This window comes from Nerophis ophidion, linkage group LG12, assembly GCF_033978795.1.
Source record: "Nerophis ophidion isolate RoL-2023_Sa linkage group LG12, RoL_Noph_v1.0, whole genome shotgun sequence".
Lineage (NCBI taxonomy): Eukaryota > Metazoa > Chordata > Actinopteri > Syngnathiformes > Syngnathidae > Nerophis > Nerophis ophidion.
The window spans coordinates 56,719,803-56,736,331 of NC_084622.1; the positions used below are offsets into that span (position 1 = coordinate 56,719,803).

At 43.4% G+C, this 16,529-nt stretch overlaps 1 protein-coding gene across 2 annotated transcripts in view; it reads left to right on the forward strand.

Annotated features, from left to right (window-relative positions):
- LOC133563617 (neural-cadherin-like) overlaps window positions 1-16,529 on the forward strand; it is a 487,520-nt gene that overhangs the window by 242,254 nt on the left and 228,737 nt on the right. The window lies entirely within an intron of this gene.

The following is a 16,529-nucleotide window of genomic DNA, read 5'->3' on the forward strand; positions in this document are numbered from 1 at the left end:
GTCAAATAAAAATGAGCTGCATCATAGGTTTCTGCATATTGTTATCTCCTTCTGTTCACTTTTTTTTAATACGGTGTACATGTGGAAATAGTTGCTTTGGCATTTTGTTGGTGGAGATGTTGACATGCACAGTTTCAAGCACTCCTTATTCTCCAGCAGGTGACTTTTCGAATGATGCTATATTAGCAGTGCTGCTACTTTTTGTAGCAACACTTTTGCCGCATAAATATTGAACATATTTCTTGAAGCCAAACCACCGCCGGACGATAGACCCCGTGCTGTTTTTCTTTGTAATTAATTCTTCCTCCATTTCTTACCAGATTCACACTTTCTCTCTCTCTTATTACCACCCGCACCTTACCGTTAGCATCACAGCTAATGTTACCATGTCGCTACCTATCTGCTTTGTCGGAGCATGTGACGTTGCCCGCTTGACAGTATGTGACGTGTGTAAGAAACTGCGCTTGTTTAAGTCTCTGCAAGAAGGAGAGACAAGAAAGAGTTGGAAACGTATGTAGTGTAATGCCCGCAGCTAAAAGCAACTGCGTGAGAATGTATACTCGAATATCCACGATAGTCATTTTCTATATCGCACAGGGACAAAACCGCGTTATATCGAGTATATCGATATATCGCCCAGTCCGACCCTGAGTAAACCTGATTATATTCATGCAACTCAACAGGTCTAAAAAGGATTCAAAGGAGGCAGAGCTGTTTTAATCCTACATCTCCTGTATGTCTCAACAATTACTGATAATTTGTGTTTAAAATGTTGACACATACACTATATTTACATATATATATATATATATAGATATATATATATATATATAGATATATATATATATAGATAGATAGATATATATATATATATATATATATATATATATATATATATATATATAATATATATAATATATATATATAATATATATATATATATATATATATATATATATATATATATATATATATAGGGACGGCGTGGCGCAGTGGGAGAGTGGCCGTGCGCAACCCGAGGGTCACTGGTTCAAATCCCACCTAGAACCTGCCTCGTCACGTCCGTTGTGTCCTGAGCAAGACACTTCACCCTTGCTCCTGATGGGTGCTGGTTGGCGCCTTGCATGGCAGCTCCCTCCATCAGTGTGTGAATGTGTGTGTGAATGGGTAAATGTGGAAGTAGTGTCAAAGCGCTTTGAGTACCTTGAAGGTAGAAAGCGCTATACAAGTACAACCCATTTATTTATTTATTTATTTATATATATATATATATATATATATATATATATATATATGCATACACATATATGCATACACATCTCTATATATATATATATATATATATATATATATATATATATATATATATATATATTTATATATATATATATTTATATATATATATATTGATCCAGCACACTGTAGGGAACAGATACTCTAAATGGAGGCAGAATATGTCTTTCAGTCAGTACTGCACACATTTAGGAACACACAGGAGCTTTTTCAAACACGGCATGTAAAGTAGTTCAAATACATGAGTTATTAAGCTATTAAAGAGTCCAAAACTCTATAGCCACGTAAAAAAGTAAACGTGGCAATGAATAAAAATTAATGAATCCAAATGAAAAGAAAATATTGGGGAAAATAAGTTTAAAAAAATAAAATATTTAATTCAGTGGTTCTCAAACTTTTTTTTGTCATCCCCCACTTTGGAAAAGGGGGAGTTTTCAAGCCCCACCTGCCCCCATCGCTAATGCCAAGCTTAACATTTTCAAATGTATTGAACATCAAGTAACATCAAGCTGTAAACATTCAAACTCAACAACATAAAATAACATCAAGTTCAATAATAAATAAAATAACTGTGCAGCTGTGGTACAACTTGCATCAACTTCTATAATAAATCAAATAAAAGTGTTATAACTTGCATCAAGTTCAATAATAAATCAAATAACTTGCATCAAGTTCAATAATAAATCAAATAACTTGCATCAAGTTCAATAATAAATAAACTAAAAGTGCCACTTTTTCGTGTTTTGATAAAAATTTACCGCGCTCACATCTGTTAAAACTTCATTGAGTTCGAGGCTGAGCTGCCTTTTTTTTTTATATATATATTTAGTAGGATTTTATTTAACTTTTCACTGTGATTACTCAAAAATATAAAATAATTAAAATCAATAATGTCCTGCATTATCGATCTTTGAGGGCTTTAATTGCTAAATAAAGGAACTCTCCTGAAGGAATCAATAAAGTACTATCTATCTATCTAAATACTGCATATTTCAGTTTTATCAATCAATCAATCAATCAATGTTTACTTATATAGCCCTAAATCACTAGTGTCTCAAAGGGCTGCACAAACCACTACGACATCCTCGGTAGGCCCACATAAGGGCAAGGACAATTCACACCCAGTGGGTCGTCGGTGACAATGATGACTATGAGAACCTTGGAGAGGAGGAAAGCAATGGATGTCGAGCGGGTCTAACATGATACTGTGAAAGTTCAATCCATAGTGGATCCAACACAGTCGCGAGAGTCCAGTCCAAAGTGGATCCAACACAGCAGCGGGTGTCCCGTTCACAAAGTTGTCTTTGACAGAAAGGGCATAAAACTTTTTTTGTTTTACTTTATATCAACCTCAAGTTGATATAGAGATTTACTGTACACATTAAATAAAAAAATATAATAATAATTTGACGTATTTTTTAACATTTTAGTGACTGGGACCCTCTTATGCTCCCCAGGAGCCCTAAGGATTAAAAAAAAATCCATATATTTTGTTAAGGTTTGAAAATGAAAAATATCAAAATGCTTAAATTTTTCCGGAAAAAGTTTGGACACCCCTGCATTAGGCAAACGGGCAGCTAAGGTGTTTGTTGCTGTGTCATACAATACAACACTCGACGAAATAAGGTTCACAAAACCATCCAAGAACTGTGAAATATTACTTACATAAACTGAACAAATGTTATGATAAAGGGACGGCGTGGCGCAGTGGGAGAGTGGCCGTGCGCAACCCGAGGGTCCCTGGTTCAAATCCCACCTAGTACCAACCTCGTGACGTCCGTTGTGTCCTGAGCAAGACACTTCGCCCTTGCTCCTGATGGGTGCTGGTTGGCGCCTTGCATGGCAGCTCCCTCCATCAGTGTGTGAATGTGTGTGTGAATGTGGAAGTAGTGTCAAAGCGCTTTGAGTACCTTGAAGGTAGAAAAGCGCTATACAAGTACAACCCATTTACCATTTATCATTTATAAACAAAAATGACATGTATGTTCACAAAACTGTTTTACGAGTTACATTGTGAGAGCGGTTAAAAAAGTACACCCACCCAAGTTCCGGCGAATGCAGACTCGGGGCTGAGCTGCCTTGACGCCAGTGCTTCCCTGTGTGTCCAATCCGCATTTGGCGTAACCCTCCTTATTAGACCCTGCAGCTCGTTTCTTTGACCCTGCCATGGTCTGTGCGCCATCAGAGCAAAAGCCCACACGGTTTTCCCATTTAAGGTTGTGTTCCTTGAGGAAACTGTCCATTATCTTTAACAGCTCATCAGCACTGGCTCTATTATTTTTATGTATTTGCAAAACAGGGCTTCACGGTGGCAGAGGGGTTAGTGCGTCCGCCTCACAATACGAAGGTCCTGCAGTCCTGGGTTCAAATCCAGGCTCGGGATCTTTCTGTGTGGAGTTTGCATGTTCTCCCCGTGAATGCGTGGGTTCCCTCCGGGTACTCCGGCTTCCTCCCACTTCCAAAGACATGCACCTGGGGATAGGCCCCTCCCACTTCCAAAGACATGCACCTGGGGATAGGTTGATTGGCAACACTAAATTGGCCCTAGTGTGTGAATGTGAGTGTGAATGTTGTCTGTCTATCTGTGTTGGCCCTGCGATGAGGTGGCGACTTGTGCAGGGTGTACCCCGCCTTCCGCCCGATTGTAGCTGAGAAAGGCGCCAACGCCCCCCGCGACCCCGAAAGGGAATAAGCGGTAGGAAATGGATGGATGGATGGATGGATTTGCAAAACAGCAAATCCTCTCACAGTGACTCGCCATTCACAAAGCGGACGTATGTTGTCAGTAGCTTCGTCCCACTTGTAAAGCAAAACAACATTCTTTTAATTCGTCTACGAGTTGCTCCTCAAGATCACTTGCAATGTCGCATATACGTCTCGCAGCTTTTAATTTTGCTGCGCTTGTCTCGTCAAGCATGACTGACACCATGTCTATTGCAGCGGGGAGAATCACCTGCTCAGCAATTGTGTGCTTTTTTTGCATTGAGCAACTCTATATGCAGCCAATTTATCCATCCATCCATCCATCTTCTTCCGCTTATCCGAGGTCAGGTCGAGGGGGCAACAACCTAAGCAGGGAAACCCAGACTTCCCTTTCCCCAGCCACTTCCCTTTCCCCAGATTTCTATTTTACTGTTTTAATTGATTTTACCCTTTTAAATAGTTTTTAATCATAATTGTTTTTATTGGTTTTATATTTATTTTTTTTTACAATTGTTTTTAACACGGCTGTGCAGCACTTTGGAAACGTTATTGTTGTTTAAATGTGCTATATAAATAAAGTGGATTGGATTGGATTGGATCTACTGTATTGCTTGACATTGTCCGCGTCTTCTGTGGCGATCAATTATTAGTCATGTATCGTATGTTATTGTTCCTTCATGTGGTAAAATATGTTTTGCTAATGTTGTAAACTCAGTATGTCAATCTCCAAATCAACATTTGGTCAAAGTGGTTCAGCAAAAAAGTATGGCAGCTTTATTGAGGTCCCACCATTGTTGAATATTGACTCTGTCGGACTGGATCATTTTTTTGTGTCGTTCCTGTCCCTGTTCTTGTAGTCGACATGATAAATGGGTTATACGTGTATAGAGGATTTTCTACCTTCAAGGTAGTGAAAGCGCTTTGACACTATTTCCACATTCACTCATTCACACACACTGCCATGCAAGGCTCTAACTACGACCCATCAGGAGCAAGGGTGAAGTGTCTTGCTCAAGGACACAGCGGACGTGACTCGGATGGCGGAAGCTGGGGATCGAATCATGAACCCTCTAGTTAAAGCATGTAGTAGAAAGACAAAATACTATTTACTGTGGATTGAATGTAGTTAAGCTACAGGGGAAACTATCCTCGGAGAATTGTAAGGCAAACTACACTACAAGCTGCATGGCAAAAGTAGCTTGCCACATCAACACCACGTATTCAGTTAAGACTCGGTATCTCCACGGACCTCCATTTGAAAAGATACACCAGGGACCCCCATAAGAGAGGATTTAAAGATAAAACGGCTCAAGCAGTGATTATCAATCAATCAATGTTTATTTATCCATCCATCATCTTCCGCTTATCCGAGGTCGGGTCGCGGGGGCAGCAGCCTAAGCAGGGAAACCCAGACTTCCCTTTCCCCAGCCACTTCGTCTAGCTCTTCCCGGGGATCCCGAGGCGTTCCCAGGCCAGCCGGGAGACATAGTCTTCCCAACGTGTCCTGGGTCTTCCACGTGGCCTCCTACCGGTTGGACGTGCCCTAAACACCTCCCTAGGGAGGCGTTCGGGTGGCATCCTGACCAGATGCCCGAACCACCTCATCTGGCTCCTCTCGATGTGAAGGAGCAGCGGCTTTACTTTGAGTTCCTCCCGGAAAAGGGTGGAATGCCATCTCCGGGTTGGGGAGGAGACCCTGCCCCAAGTGGAGGAGTTCAAGTACCTAGGAGTCTTGTTCACGAGTGAGGGAAGAGTGGATCGTGAGATCGACAGGCGGATCGGTGCGGCGTCTTCAGTAATGCGGACGTTGTACCGATCCGTTGTGGTGAAGAAGGAGCTGAGCCGGAAGGCAAAGCTCTCAATTTACCGGTCGATCTACGTTCCCATCCTCACCTATGGTCATGAGCTTTGGGTCATGACCGAAAGGATAAGATCACGGGTACAAGCGACTGAAATGAGTTTCCTCCGCCATGAATTGATTAACGTGGACCCCGACTTAAACAAGTTGAAAAACTTATTGGGGTGTTACCATTTAGTGGTCAATTGTACGGAATATGTACTGTACTGTGTTATCTACTAATAAAAGTATCAATCAATCAATCAAAGTGTGGCGGGGCTCTCCCTTAGAGATAGGGTGAGAAGCCAATTTATCCATTTTGTGTAATTGTGGTCCACACATTAGCCTGCTACCCATCCACGCAAAAGTTCGTTCCGCTTAGTCCCGCCCCCATCGGTTACTGTTGCGTCCGTCAAACTTTCGCTCCTACCTAGAAATTTAAAGCCCACAGGAAAAATAAGTAATTTACATCAATTTATATACACAGACAGAATCACAAAGTGATTTACAGTTTGTATAGAAAATGGGGTCGTAAAAAAAAAAAATCTAAGAATATAATAAAAAAAAAAAAAAATGTTTTAAGTGAAATTCCCTCCCGTTCCTCGCGCCCCACCTGTCATGTCCGCCTCCGCTTGAGATGGTCTCCTGTGGACGGGACTCTCGCTGCTGTCTTGGATCCGCTTTGAACTGAACTCTCGCGGCTGTGTTGGAGCCACGATGGATTGAACTTTCACAGTATCATGTTAGACCCGCTCCACATCCATTGCTTTCGGTCCCCTAGAGGGGGGGGGGTTGCCCACATCTGAGGTCCTCTCCAAGGTTTCTCATAGTCAGCATTGTCACTGGCGTCCCACTGGATGTGAATTCTCCCTGCCCACTGGGTGTGAGTTTTCCTTGCCCTTTTGTGGGTTCTTCCGAGGATGTTGTAGTCGTAATGATTTGTGCAGTCCTTTGAGACATTTGTGATTTGGGGCTATATAAATAAACATTGATTGATTGATTGATTGATGTCTCTATTCCCCACCAGTGGGGCGGGCCCCACACTTTGAGAAACGCTGATTTAATTCAACGATACGAGCACTGTAGGTAACACGAGAATACAATTTTCACGGTCAAATGTGGCGGCAAGGTGAGTTGTATCTAATTGCAAGGAATGAAAAACAGCAACAAAAACAAGTGCATGAAAATAATGACTAGCATGGAACAGTGCTCACCACGATCAACATTTGATGTCAGTGCTCAGTAGGCCTTGTGGTTAGAGTGTCCGCCCTGATATCGGTAGTTCCTGAGTTCAAACCCCGGCCGAGTCATACCAAAGACTATAAAAATGGGACCCATTACCTCCCTGCTTGGCACTCAGCATTAAGGGTCGGAATTGGGGGTTAAATCACCAAAACGATTCCTGGGCGCGGCCACCGCTGCTGCTCACTGCTCCCCTCACCTCCCAGGAGGTGAACAAGGAGATGGGTCAAATGCAGAGGATAATTTCACCACACCTAGTGTGTGTGTGTGAGAGACTCCATCCATCCATCCATTTTCTGCCGCTTATTCCCGTTCGGGGTCGCGGGGGGCGCTGGCGCCTATCTCAGCTACAATCGGGCGGAAGGCGGGGTACACCCCGGACAAGTCGCCACCTCATCACAGGGCCAACACAGATAGACAGACAACATTCACACACTAGGGCCAATTTAGTGTCGCCAATCAACCTATCCCCAGGTGCATGTCTTTGGAGGTGGGAGGAAGCCGGAGTACCCGGAGGGAACCCACGCAGTCACGGGGAGAACATGCAAACTCCACACAGAAAGATCCCGAGCCTGGATTTGAACCCAGGACTGCAGGAGCTTCGTATTGTGAGGCAGACGCACTAACCCCTCTGCCACCGTGAAGCCTGTGTGAGAGACTATCATTGGTAATTCAACTTTAAATACATAGACTAATTAGACAACTCAATACACCTGACTAGACACAAGAGGAAGAAGAGAGCTAATTGGAGAAAACGAGGGGTGGAGCAAGACACAGGTGCAACTCAGGACACCAATGAGCACATGGGGACAATAACAGAAGACAACCAGGGACAGATCATGACAACAACTCGGTCAAATAAAATGGATACAAATGAATTAATAAATAAACGCTCTAGTAATAAAACTAACACACCTTGTCCATACATCCATTTTTTTACCGCTTGTTCCTTTGGAGCCTATCCCCAGCTGCATTCAGGCAGAAGACAGGGTACACCCTGGACAAGTCGCCACCTCCTCATCCGACATCACTAGGGCCAATTTAGTGTTTCCAATCAACCTACCCCCAGGTGCATGTCTTTGGAGGTGGGTGGAAGTACCCGGAAGGAACCCACGCAGGACATGCAAATTCCACACAAAGACCCCCATTCCAGGAATCTAAGCCAAAATACTGTATTTCAAGACATATTAATCATCATTAATGTTCATTTTAGAATCGATTTTAAAACATTGCTGTTTGTTTTTAAATCTTTACATGGACTGGCACCTCAATATATCTCGGACCTCATCCAAATTTACATTCCTGCGCGCGCTCTGAGGTCCGAGAGCCAGTTCCAGCTCGTGGTGCCCAAGACCAGACTTAAGACCAGGGGAGACAGGGCCTTCTCTGTGGTCGGCCCTAAGCTCTGGAACACTCTGCCCCTCCATGTTCAAACTGCTTCCACAGTGGAGTGTTTTAAGTCTCGTCTTAAGACCCACTTTTATTCTTTGGCTTTTAACACTACGTGAGTTGTGTGGTCCTCTGTTCTCTGTGTTTTTTATACACTTTGATTTCTATTTTACTGTTTTAATTGATTTTACCCTTTAAAATAGTTTTTAATCATATTTGTTTTTATATTATTTTTATTGGTTTTATTCTTTGGCTTTTAACACTACATGAGTTGTGTGGTCCTCTGGTGTCCTCTGTGTTTTTTATACACTTTGATTTCTATTTTACTGTTTTAATTGATTTTACCCTTTAAAATAGTTTTTAATCATATTTGTTTTTGTATTGTTTTTATTGGTTTTATTCTTTGGCTTTTAACACTACGTGAGTTGTGTGGTCCTCTGTTGTCCTCTGTGTTTTTTATACACTTTGATTTCTATTTTACTGTTTTAATTGATTTTACCCTTTAAAATAGTTTTTAATCATATTTGTTTTTATATTGTTTTTATTGTTTTTATATATTTTTTTTTTTACAATTGTTTTTAACACGGCTGTGCAGCACTTTGGAAACGTTATTGTTGTTTAAATGTGCTATATAAATAAAGTGGATTGGATTGGATTGGATCATCAATGAATGACATCTACTGTATTGCTTGATATTGTCTGCGTCTTCTGTGGCGATCAATTATTAGTCATATATCGTATGTTATTGTTCCTTCATGTGGTAAAATATGCTTTGCTAATGTTGTAAACTCAGTATGTCAATCTCCAAATCAACATTTGGTCAAAGTGGTTCAGCAAAAAAGTATGGCAGCTTTATTGAGGTCCCACCATTGTTGAATATTGACTCTGTCGGACTGGATCATTTTTTTGTGTCGTTCCTGTCCCTGTTCTTGTAGTCGACATGATAAATGGGTTATACTTGTATAGAGGATTTTCTACCTTCAAGGTAGTGAAAGCGCTTTGACACAATTTCCACATTCACTCATTCACACACACTGCCATGCAAGGCTCTAGCTACGACCCATCAGGAGCAAGGGTGAAGTGTCTTGCTCAAGGACACAGCGGACGTGCCTCGGATGGCGGAAGCTGGGGATCGAATCATGAACCCTCTAGTTAAAGAATGTAGTAGAAAGACAAAATACTATTTACTGTGGATTGAATGTAGTTAAGCTACAGGGGAATGTATCCTCGGAGAATTGTAAGGCAAACTACACTACAAGCTGCATGGCAAAAGTAGCTTGCCACATCAACACCACGTATTCAGTTAAGACTCGGTATCTCCACGGACCTCCATTTGAAAAGATACACCAGGGACCCCCATAAGAGAGGATTTAAAGATAAAACGGCTCAAGCAGTGATTATCAATCAATCAATCAATCAATGTTTATTTATCCATCCATCCATCCATCATCTTCCGCTTATCCGAGGTCGGGTCGCGGGGGCAACAGCCTAAGCAGGGAAACCCAGACTTCCCTCTCCCCAGCCACTTCGTCTAGCTCTTCCCGGGGGATCCCGAGGCGTTCCCAGGCCAGCCGGGAGACATAGTCTTCCCAACGTGTCCTGGGGCTTCCCCGTGGCCTCCTACCGGTTGGACGTGTCCTAAACACCTCCCTCGGGAGGCGTTCGGGTGGCATCCTGACCAGATGCCCGAACCACCTCATCTGGCTCTTCTCGATGTGAAGGAGCAGCGGCTTTACTTTGAGTTCCTCCCGGATGGCAGAGCTTCTCACCCTATCTCTAAGGGAGAGACCTGGAAACTCATTTGGGCCGCTTGTACCCGTGATCTTATCCTTTCGGTCATGACCCAAAGCTCATGACCAATGCAATGTTTATTTATATAGCCCCAAATCACAAATGTCTCAAAGGACTGCACAAATCATTACGACTAAAACATCCTCGGAAGAACCCACATCACCCGTTTTAATTTCAAGGACCCCCAGTTTGATATGCATTAAGCCACAGACCCCATTTAATGGCATTTCTATCTATGGACCCACATGTATGATATCAATGTTGTTGTAACGGAGAGTGTACAAATGGAACCCGGTAAGGGTTATAGTATCCGCCCTGTGATCGGTAGGTCAAGACTTCAAACCCTGGCCGAGTCATACCAAAGACTATAAACATAGGACCCATTACTTCCCAGCTTGGCACTCAGCATCAAATGTTGGAATTGTCACGGCCCATCACCCCTTAGGTGAGGGTGATGGGTCAAATGCAGAGGATAATCTCACCACATGTGTGTGTGACAATCATTGGTACTTTAACTTTACTATTAACTATCTGTCATTTAGCTGGAGACACCCGACAGCACCCTCAGAGGGTCCCCACACCTCAATGTATGTATTAATTTTAGTTTGCCTTTTCTTTGGCACACTCCTACATTGTAATTCATTTTCTTTGCCTGCAGTAAATAAAAAGAACAGCTGTGTAGATCTTGAAAAATAAGTACAATTACTTGTGTTTTGTTTGGGGACGGTTGATAATAGTTATGGGCAGTAAAACATTTCATGAACTCAACTTAATGTGACTTCTTAGATTTGTGTTAGACGTCTCAGATGTCAAAAGCAGTTTGGCTGTTGGTTTACAGAGTAAAAATTATTGGTTTACCAAGTACAATTAACACGAAGCTTTTGGCCGTGGTATTTTCGCTAAGTGGAGGAGTTCAAGTACCTAGGAGTCTTGTTCACGAGTGAGGGAAGAGTGGATCGTGAGATCGACAGGCGGATCGGTGCGGCGTCTTCAGTAATGCGGACGTTGTACCGATCCGTTGTGGTGAAGAAGGAGCTGAGCCGGAAGGCAAAGCTCTCAATTTACCGGTCGATCTACGTTCCCATCCTCACCTATGGTCATGAGCTTTGGGTCATGACCGAAAGGATAAGATCACGGGTACAAGCGGCCGAAATGAGTTTCCTCCGCCGTGTGGCGGGTCTCTCCCTTAGAGATAGGGTGAGAAGCTCTGCCATCCGGGAGGAACTCAAAGTAAAGCCGCTGCTCCTTCACATCGAGAGGAGCCAGATGAGGTGGTTCGGGCATCTGGTCAGGATGCCACCCGAACGCCTCCCTAGGGAGGTGTTTAGGGCACGTCCAACCGGTAGGAGGCCACGGGGAAGACCCAGGACACGTTGGGAAGACTATGTCTCCCGGCTGGCCTGGGAACGCCTCGGGATCCCCCGGGAAGAGCTAGACGAAGTGGCTGGGGAGAGGGAAGTCTGGGTTTCCCTGCTTAGGCTGTTGCCCCCGCGACCCGACCTCGGATAAGCGGAAGATGATGATGGATGGATTTTCGCTAATGTGTCTAAACATGGCCATTATTGTGGGTTTCAAGTACGTCATCACTAAAAGAAACATTTGCACAAATAATCTCTCTGCCAGTATGATTTTTTTGGGGGGTCGTCAGCTTGAAGCTTCCCTCTGTCTCCGACTACCTTATTGGCATGTGGCCAAGCGCGTTTGTCTGTCATGATTTTCCTTCCTGGTTTGATTGAGCCACCCTATCTTGCCGCTGATTGCCCAGTCTTTAATGTTTAGCCCTAAAGTTAGCCAATTGTGACTCATCATTTGTAAACCAACCAATCAACAAGGATTTCCATGATGATTGGTTGGTTAGATCAAAAACTTGTACACCCATCATGATTTATATCTGTTTTTTTTTGGTGGCCCCTCGACTTGCAGTCCATTTTCCTTTTTTTTTTTTTTTAGTTTGTAGCTGTTATGTCTTTGTTATCATGTTCTGTTTAGTTATGTTCTTGTCACACCTATGGATCATGTTTTGTTTTGTCATGTTATGTTTTGATTTTGGACATTCAGTCACGTTTTGCACTTCCTGGTTTAGTTTGTTTCCATGCCAACCTATTAGTTTCCACCTGGTCCCCTTAAGTCGCGCCCCGATCCTCAGCCTCTCACACCTGTTTTCTATTACCACAGCCAGTACTTAAGTCATTTGCTTTCTGTTCATCATTCTGGGAACTTTGCTATTTGCTTTCTGCTTCATGCCTTCACGATTACCTGCTACGCACCCTGCTATCCATGCCCCTTGTTTCGGTCACAGTAAGTGTTTTTGTTTTAGTTGTACATAGTTCTGCCACAGTGCAAGTTTAAGTTTATAGTTTATTGTCTTTCATGCCATCGAGCAGGTGTTTTGTTTTCCTGTTTCCTCTTTGTGAGCGCCCTTAGTTTGATTATTTTTGTATTTAGTATTCAAATAAACCATGTACTTACACTCTTGTTTGGCTCGTCCCGTATCCTCTCTGCATCGAAGGAGTAAACCAAATCCAAGTCCAAGCCTGACAGTTCTGTTTTGTTTTTGACTCCAAAAGTTTCTGTTTTTTCACTCCATTGTTTTGTTTCCAAGCCTACCAATCAGTTCACCTGTCCTCACGCCTCACGCACCTGATTAGTTTGAACTCACGCACCTGATTCATTTGAACTCACGTACCTGTTTTCAAAGCACCCCAGCACTATTTAAGCCTGTTGTTGCCAGGCAGTCACCTCCTACACACCCATGTTATCCATGCCAATGATCCATGCTCTTTCTCGGTCACCGTAAGTGTTTTCGTTTTTGTTGTCCATAGTTTTGCCTCTGTGCAAGTTTTAGTTTTCATAGTCAAGTTTTGAACCTCCACCGAGACCGCCTTTTGTTTTTACCCTTTGTTTTTTGTAATATTTCTGAGTTAAAACAAGGTGACTCGGTAAAAAATCTGGGTATTATCTTCGACCCAACTCTCTCCTTTGAGTCACACATTAAAAGCGTTACTAAAACGGCCTTCTTTCATCTCCGTAATATCGCTAAAATTCGCTCCATTCTGTCCACTAAAGACGCTGAGATCATTATCCATGCGTTTGTTACGTCTCGTCTCGATTACTGTAACGTATTATTTTCGGGTCTCCCCATGTCTAGCATTAAAAGATTACAGTTGGTACAAAATGCGGCTGCTAGACTTTTGACAAGAACAAGAAAGTTTGATCACATTACGCCTATACTGTATATACCTTTATATACATATATACATACATATATACCTGTACTGGCTCACCTGCACTGGCTTCCTGTGCACTTAAGATGTGACTTTAAGGTTTTACTACTTACGTATAAAATACTACACGGTCTAGCTCCATCCTATCTTGCCGATTGTATTGTACCATATGTCCCGGCAAGAAATCTGCGTTCAAAGGACTCCGGCTTATTAGTGATTCCCAAAGCCCAAAAAAAGTCTGCGGGCTATAGAGCGTTTTCCGTTCGGGCTCCAGTACTCTGGAATGCCCTCCCGGTAACAGTTCGAGATGCCACCTCAGTAGAAACATTTAAGTCTCACCTTAAAACTCATTTGTATACTCTAGCCTTTAAATAGACTCCCTTTTTAGACCAGTTGATCTGCCGTTTTCTTTTCTTTTTCTCCTATGTCCCACTCTCCCTTGTGGAGGGGGTCCGGTCCGATCCGGTGGCCATGTACTGCTTGCCTGTGTATCTGCTGGGGACATCTCTGCGCTGCTGATCCGCCTCCGCTTGGGATGGTTTCCTGCTGGCTCCGCTGTGAACGGGATTCTCGCTGCTGTGTTGTATCCGCTTTGGACTGGACTCTCGAGACTGTGTTGGATCCATTATGGATTGAACTTTCACAGTATCATGTTAGACCCGCTCGACGTCCATTGCTTTCCTCCTCTCCAAGGTTCTCATAGTCATTATTGTCACCGATGTCCCACTGGGTGTGAGTTTCCCTTGCCCTTATGTGGGCCTACCGAGGATGTCGTAGTGGTTTGTGCAGCCCTTTGAGACACTAGTGATTTAGGGCTACATAAGTAAACATTGATTGAAATCTGGCCTCTGTATATTTCCCCATCAACTTTTGTTCCTACGCGCCTCTAAGGCTGGAACAAGTCCAGCGCCCAGAAGAGGAAACATTATATTGCACTTAAAGTTTGGATGCAGTGTACACCACACAAATCAAAATAATATTCCTAAGAACTATCCAGTCTTTTCTGAAGGCTTCAATCGGAACATCTGGAAACATCCATTAAGATGAGGATAAGAGGACTATAGCGCCACTCTTACGGTAATTAACTATCAAAAATCCAAATTAAATTGTTGGTATCTTGAGTGCAATCACGGTGTAACAAGACCACCGCATATATCTGCCAGTTTTGGACATTCTCCTTCAACATTTGTAGAAAACTCCTGTGGATGTACTACCAGTCTGTGGTTGCCAGTGTTCTGTTCTACATGGTAGTGTGCTGGGGGGGCAGTACATCTAAGAAGGACAGCTCCAGACTTGAGAAACTGATCAGGCGGGCCGGTTCTACAATGGGAATGAAACTGGACTCACTGGTGACGGTGGCAGAGAAGAGGACTGTTGACAAACTAGTGAGCATCCTGGATGATGCCAGTCACCCTCTGCATAGTGTTATCAGTAGCCAGAGGAGCCTGTTCAGTTCTAGACTGCTTCATCCCAAGTGCAGGACTAATAGACTCAAGAACTCCTTTGTCCCACACGCCATTAGACTGTACAACTCCTCTCTGGGACGGGGGGCGGGGGGTATTAGGGTGACTCAAGTCTCTATTTTCCATCCATCCATCCATTTTCTACCGCTTATTCCCTTTCGGGGTCGCGGGGGGCGCTGGCGCCTATCTCAGCTACAATCGGGCGGAAGGCGGGGTACACCCTGGACAAGTCGCCACCTCAGCGCAGGGCCAACACAGATAGACAGACAACATTCACACTCACATTCACACACTAGGGACCATTTAGTGTTGCCAATCAACCTATCCCCAGGTGCATGTCTTTGGAAGTGGGAGGAAGCCGGAGTACCCGGAGGGAACCCACGCATTCACGGGGAGAACATGCAAACTCCACACAGAAAGATCCCGAGCCTGGATTTGAACCCAGGACTGCAGGAACTTCGTATTGTGAGGCAGACGCACTAACCCCTCTGCCACCGTGACGCCAAGTCTCTATTTTGTTTCCTTTTAAACCCCTATTATTTACTTTTTTTTTTTTTTAAATTGATCTCAACTCCGTACACTGCTGCTGGAATTTTAATTTTCCTGAAGGAACTCTCCTGAAGGAATCAATAAAGTACTATCTATCTATCTATCTATTCTGGCTTGTACAAACAAAAGTTCAATGCATCTGGATCATGATTATTTAAATATGTGACTATAGCGGGCTTCACGGTGGCAGAGGGGTTAGTGCGTCTGCCTCACAATACGAAGGTCCTGCAGTCCTGGGTTCTAATCCAGGCTCGGGATCTTTCTGTGTGGAGTTTGCATGTTCTCCCCGTGAATGCGTGGGTTCCCTCCGGGTACTCCGGCTTCCTCCCACTTCCAAAGACATGCACCTGGGGATAGGTTGATTGGCAACACTAAATTGGCCCTAGTGTGTGAATGTGAGTGTGAATGTTGTCTGTCTATCTGTGTTGGCCCTGCGATGAGGTGGCGACTTGTCCAGGGTGTACCCCGCCTTCCGCCCGATTGTAGCTGAGATAGGCGCCAGCGCCCCCCGCGATCCCGAAAGGGAATAAGCGGTAGAAAATGGATGGATGGATGGACTATTTAATAGCAAATACATACATTACATGATGCATTTATCATTTGATTTTTCAAACTGTGTTGCTCCCCTGTGTGAGGACACACACACACACACACACACCAACAGCTGTCTTGAACCCTCTGGCACGCCACATCTTCACAAAATGTTGTACTAACAAGAACTCTTAACATCACAAATAACATCAGAGTGGTTATGATGACAAGTAAACAAAGTTTAGTCTGCAGATGATTAATCACAACAGCCAGGAAGAAGAAGCAGTTGTAGCATGCATACACACACTACATCACCATGGTAACACAAGTTCTCCTGACATGCACTGTCTGGATTGATACCCTCTTTTTTAAATATAAAGTTGTATCTTTTTCATGGATTTCAATGACAATTGTTAGTAAAACTCCACATTCCACACGTTTTACACAACCAAAATGAAATGTGTCTCGGCAAAGTCCGCCACATTAGTAATGAGCCTGCCTTCATTT